We start from the raw sequence: 6,240 nt of genomic DNA, 5'->3' as shown, positions 1-6,240 counted from the left end.
ACAAGCGTCCTTGCCGTCGAGGAGAAACGCGCGTTCTCTCCTTTCCCTGGCTCCCCCGTGAAGAGGGTTCACGTTCCCGAGCTCCCTGTTCTCTCCATCTTTCCAGATCTTTCCAGATCTCTGCCAGAGTCTCGGCTCTCCCCTGCCTTCAGTGCATATATACACTCGTTCACACTGAGTAAACCTTGACATGTGGATGGCGATCTTCCTCATATTTGCAGTGGGCTTTATCAAGCCCTGATCGGTTTCCAGGACAAACCTCCAGGAAAGGAAAACATTGCGGACAGGGTGTAAGCCAACAGACACGGTGCGTCTCCCGTGCAAGTTATTTACATGGACCTCAACTGTTTTGCTAGGGCTCTCTTAAAGTGATGGGGATGAATGGAAATGGGCCCGTTGAGGTCAAAGAGAGGTGACCTTGTCGGGTCCTGACACACTTGTTTTAGCCTTGACACTCTTGTCTGTCATCTTGAAGATTGTTTGTGTTAGACTCGGATCTCAACGCTGTTGCGGTGGCTTGGATTTGTGAATGGACGTATGCCAATGACAGTCCAGGGACCCACAGTATTTGCCTTAAACAAATACTTTGACCAAACATATTTGAAGTACTGTAAATTTGACTGTGGTGAATCGGGGGCAAATACCGAAATGCTGGCAAAAACACGTGGACTTCTGCACACACAAACACACAATTACTCTGAACCTGTTCTCTTCCCCCTACAAGGAATACACTGTACACTGAAATGTGGACGATTTCCAGGTGAAATATATTAGTTTGATCTACAATAAATCTGGGACTTATGCCGTATTACCTTTATCTCTTAATCCTATCTATACTATACATGCTATCTAGTTTTTTTGTTTTTTTTGTTTTCTAAATCTCTAAGAAGGGGGATGAATAGGAATTCAATTGCAAAGGCAAATTTCCTTTGTGAAACTCGTGTGACATGACACCACAGTAAATGCAGGTGAGGAGCCACTGAAAGAGATCTTTTGTGTGTCAGTTAATGGTTGGTACCAACTCTTCCAAATGGCCCTCCTTTTGTGAATGAACGTCCAGCAAGGCTCAACAACTTCTCGCTCTTGTGAGACTTCATTCTGTCATTGTGCTGTTGTCTTGTCGAGAGGTATTTTTACAGCCAGTTATGCCATTCATTTTGTGGATGGAGTGGCAGTTTGTCACCCCCTTTAATGGCCTTGAAAAGATGCCTCCACGTTACTGTTGGGTACTGCTATATTTTAGATGTCTTTTACGGGCCACTCTTATCTTATCTATGTGGTTATAGCTCTGGCTGGCTCCTCACCCAGTGTAATCCTGGTTAATCGGTTGTCTTGGGGGTTTGGCCCTAGAAAGGTTTACAAACCATTTTTCTACTGACTTCTCCCAACTGGTAGCCAAGTTAGATAATCTGATTATTCAAAACATTAAGTCAATACTTTATATAGATCATAGCGTGTCAAATATATGGGTTAGACCTAATGGATTAAATAAAGAAAGTATTTCTGTGAGAATTTTTTTTTTTTCACACATTCTGCACTGACTACATAAATGTAGTCTATTATATTTACTTGTCTGTTCCATCATGCTCCTCTATTGATATCCTGGGACGTGTGGCGGCGTGTTTGTCTAACATCATCAGGCCCTTTTGTGTCTGCCACCCAGACACCTCCTAGACAGGTCGCCTGGCATTGAGAGCGCTTACCCCTTTGTTGTGCTCCAGTCTGCCCTTCCCCAGCCCAGGGCTCCCCAGCCTTGCAGCTGGCCCCAGGGGAAGGCCAGGCCATGTTTACCTGGGAGACAGGTGACCCCCCCCCCCCCCCCACACACAGCAGCTGCCTCATCCTACGCATAACCCCCCTCCCCCTTTCCCTTCTCCTCTTACTACAAAGCTGCACCTACACGCATGCATTTAAATGGGATTAGCGTATCCAGAAGTGTGCGTGTGTGCGGCGTGAGCTCACATGCTTTCTCCCCCCTCCGGTGTTGTCAGAGGGCAACAAGGCAGGTCATCCTAAGTGGGATCCCGGCCATTTCAGAGTGTGCGTTTTTTGTTGTTGTCGTGTTGTGTTCTGTCAGAAGGCATGTCGGTTAAACACCCATCACTGGCTAGAGCTGGAGCATGACCAGCGCAGCAGCCGTGTTCAGATCCTGCCTTTGTTTTGGAGCAGATGCATCTCAGACCCAATGGTACGGACTCTGGATGCAGAACTGCTGAGTTGAAGTGGAAGTGTCTCCTGACTACTTGCCCCTGTGTCCTAGTGCCAGCAGGTTTTTGTTTTAGCACTAATGCATGGTGAACATGGAGAGGCCTTGTCTGAGGGTGCGTGGGAGGCGAATTCAAGAGTGAGAGACCACACAGGTACAGAGGACTTGCTAACGGGAGCTTGCGCTTTACAGTGAGTGGAGATACCATTTAGATGTGCCTTCATTTGAGAAAGAAACTATCACAGGAGTGACAGTGAATGACTGAAATGAACATTTATCACTTTCCTGGAACTGCCTTTCATGACTTGGCCCCGCATATGCTGTTGACACAATCAGTTTGTTTACTTAATCTGTAGTCCTAATTTTGCAAATGGTTGTCAGTGTGTCACTCATTCCATACCCTCTCTCCAAAGCCCGTCAAATGCAAATCACACTGACTTTGAAATACAATGTTGTGCAATTCGTTTAAGATGTCTCTAAACATACAGCCAATACACATTTCAGTCAGCTGTAAACAGGTGTTTTCCCTTCCGTGCATTGTTTTAATCTGAGATGAATTGTTCTTCCGCTTGCCCTCTGTGCTGTTGGATTAGAGAACCTGGGCCCGCACTCATTTCCTCTTGTCCCTTACTTTACAACTTTACACCCTCTCATCTGTTGATTCTGTGTGTTTACATCAAACATCTTTATCGTTGTTTTACTGATAATTCACTGGTTTACAGCAACAGTGATTGCTGTGAATTGAAACACGGATGGGAGAAGTACAAACACATAGGTGTTTGAACAAAATAGATAGCCGGTCTGACGTGTGCCAGGCAAAAGTACAGTACTGTACTCTGTGTTTTTGCGTCATTGGAGAGAGCCATTTTAAAAATACATTGAAATGGTTTGAACTCGCCGGTACGGGTCAACTTATGCATTACCCATATTCATGAAAATTGCATGCTACGGCTTTTGAAAATGTGTACAGTTTGCTGCATAATGCATTGGCTGGTGATTATGTGATTGTGTTGATCCATTGTGAGGGGTCTAAATGCTGCCATTCAAACCATGTGGTTGGCTCTGGGGAGCAAATCTCTCATGCCTCGTACATTTACTGGAAGAGGTCACGAAAATATAGCCCCACTTGAGTGGAATAAATTTGTTTTGTTTCTGACAGTGAGGGCTTTTACAGCATAAATGAGTTTGCTCATCCCCCTGTTGTTTGGCCATCCTTCTGCGTACTGTTTTTTTTTTTTTCATCAGCGTGAGCTAGTGAGGGGTGAGCTAGTGAGGGGTGAGTTAGTGAGGGGTTAGCCAGTGAGGGTTAGCTAGTGAGGGGTGAGCCAGTGAGGGGTGAGCCAGTGAGGGTTAGCTAGTGAGGGGTGAGCCAGTGAGGGTTAGCTAGTGAGGGGTTAGCCAGTGAGGGTTAGCTAGTGAGGGGTTAGCCAGTGAGGGTTAGCTAGTGAGGGGTGAGCTAGTGAGGGGTTAGCCAGTGAGGGTTAGCTAGTGAGGGGTGAGCTAGTGAGGGTTAGCTAGTGAGGGGTGAACCAGTGAGGGTTAGCTAGTGAGGGGTTAGCTAGTGAGGGGTGAGCCAGTGAGGGGTGAGCTAGTGAGGGGTGAGTTAGTGAGGGGTTAGCCAGTGAGGGTTAGCTAGTGAGGGGTGAGCCAGTGAGGGGTGAGCCAGTGAGGGTTAGCTAGTGAGGGGTGAGCCAGTGAGGGTTAGCTAGTGAGGGGTTAGCCAGTGAGGGTTAGCTAGTGAGGGGTTAGCCAGTGAGGGTTAGCTAGTGAGGGGTGAGCTAGTGAGGGGTGAGCCAGTGAGGATTAGCTAGTGAGGGGTTAGCCAGTGAGGGTTAGCTAGTGAGGGGTGAGCTAGTGAGGGGTGAGCTAGTGAGGGGTGAGCCAGTGAGGGTTAGCTAGTGAGGGGTGAGAAAGTGAGGGTTAGCTAGTGAGGGGTGAGCCAGTGAGGGTTAGCTAGTGAGGGGTGAGCTAGTGAGGGGTGAGCTAGTGAGGGGTGAGCCAGTGAGGGTTAGCTAGTGAGGGGTGAGCTAGTGAGGGGTGAGCCAGTGAGGATTAGCTAGTGAGGGGTGAGCCAGTGAGGGGTGAGCCAGTGAGGGTTAGCTAGTGAGGGGTGAGCCAGTGAGGGTTAGCTAGTGAGGGGTGAGCTAGTGAGGGGTGAGCTAGTGAGGGGTGAGCCAGTGAGGGTTAGCTAGTGAGGGGTGAGCCAGTGAGGGGTGAGCCAGTGAGGGTTAGCTAATATGCCTCAGCCTGCATCTTCCCAGCGTCCCTTTTCTTCACACTTTCGAACGTGCAGAGTGAATCGTTGTGAGGGGGGGAGGAAGGGGGGGGGGAGGGGGGGCAGGAGCGGGCGAGCTTGAAACGCTGGATCACCAGAAAGCAGCAGGCAAACACAGTGTCTCATTGGATCAGGCATTACTGCTCATGTTTGCGGTTGTCCCTGACAGCGCCACTGACTCCAAAACACCTGTGTTTGCTCACTGGCTTTTCCCAATCTACTAGAAAAAGGCCCCGGCTTGTCACATGGCAGCCAGATAACCCAGGCACCAAGGGAATACAAAGAGCCAGGCTTTTAGTACAGTTAATGATTAATGGACAACTTTCCTTTTGCTTTGTCCCGCTCAGCCCTATTGAAGAGAACGCTGATATTTCATATTAGCTTTAGGACCGTATTCATCTAAGTGCAAAGCCGCCAAGTTTCTCAGTCCGCTCTTGGTGGGCCATGCTAGGAGCAATGGAGGTGGCCATTACTAGCTGGTATTCATACAGCTAAAAACATAGAAAGGGTTTTAGATGGATCCAATGGTCAAATTAATCAGCCCACTGATGATCTTCTCGACTATAAAGCAATAACATGGCAACATAGCCTAGATATTATACTGTATAAATGACACAAAACAGGAGGTTGCCGAAATGACAATTGACAATGACAACCCTATATTAGTTTGGCTGGGTCCTTATCTCATTTCACTTGTGTATGGTGATATAAATAGGTGATGGTTCATTCTGTAGTGTGTATGTGTGTGTTAATTAAAAGGGGCCCTTGAGCTCTGTCTCAATTCATGCTGTGAATGAGAACTCGGATGCTCATTTATAGGGTGTCAAGTGCTTTTATTGGATGCAGGAAATGAAGGCCGGTCAAAAACAGGCCCTCATTCATCCTCATAGAATCCATTCTCTGTTTCCGCATGTCTTTGTCGGAGGGGCAGCAATCAGGCTCTCTTATGTGCCCTGGTGAACCAATCGTTTGTTTGTGTGTTATCCTTCCAAGCCGAGCCTGAGTGGTATGTCGTGGAACTTGAAGAGAAGAGTTTAAAAGAGAAGCTAAGGGCGTTGGGGGGGGGAGGGGGGGGGGAATAACATGAAGCTCCACTGTGTCAACAGGCCCAGCCAAACACTAGAGGAACTGTAGAGTGTGGGAGTGTCAGGTCAATCATTTACCCCAGCTCTCTGAGAGCCTCCCCCCCCCAAGAGGGTGGAGGGACACTGGGGGGTGGCAGGACTGGTGCTGTGGGTTGACACTGAGCGATATGAACTCACCGCTAACAAATGATAAGATTCTCAGAAAGGCCTCGTTTTGGCCTGATCGTCTTTGGTGTGTCCTTCCTATGTATCTGGTCTGTTTTTCCCTGAAAAAGCACCGCCTAGCCTCGTGAAATCAAGTCTTTGCCCCCAAGTGGAGATTTGTAGACCCTTGTAAGTTTCCGGAATGGGTGTTAGTAAGGGTTTGGATGCTGTTCTGTAGCTCATAAGATCTTTACTGGCCGGTTAGAATGAGTTTGAGTCAATTACGGAGAAGTGGTGTTGACACAGACAGGGAGACATCTGTCTGGTTTGGTTTATATGTTTTGGATCTTTATGGAGAGCACACCCTGTATTATCACGGAGCACCTGGCCATCCCTGTTTTACATGAAACTACTGTATGCGGTTGTAAACTCTCGGGTAGTAAACGTAGTAAACATCAGACATCCTTCTCCCGTCGGTTAGCGCTTTCTGTTGTGTCCACACACCAAGGAAACGGAGCACCCTGTCCATA

Source organism: Osmerus eperlanus, chromosome 8 (assembly GCF_963692335.1).
Source record: "Osmerus eperlanus chromosome 8, fOsmEpe2.1, whole genome shotgun sequence".
Classification (NCBI taxonomy): domain Eukaryota; kingdom Metazoa; phylum Chordata; class Actinopteri; order Osmeriformes; family Osmeridae; genus Osmerus; species Osmerus eperlanus.
This window is presented reverse-complemented; position numbering follows the sequence as displayed.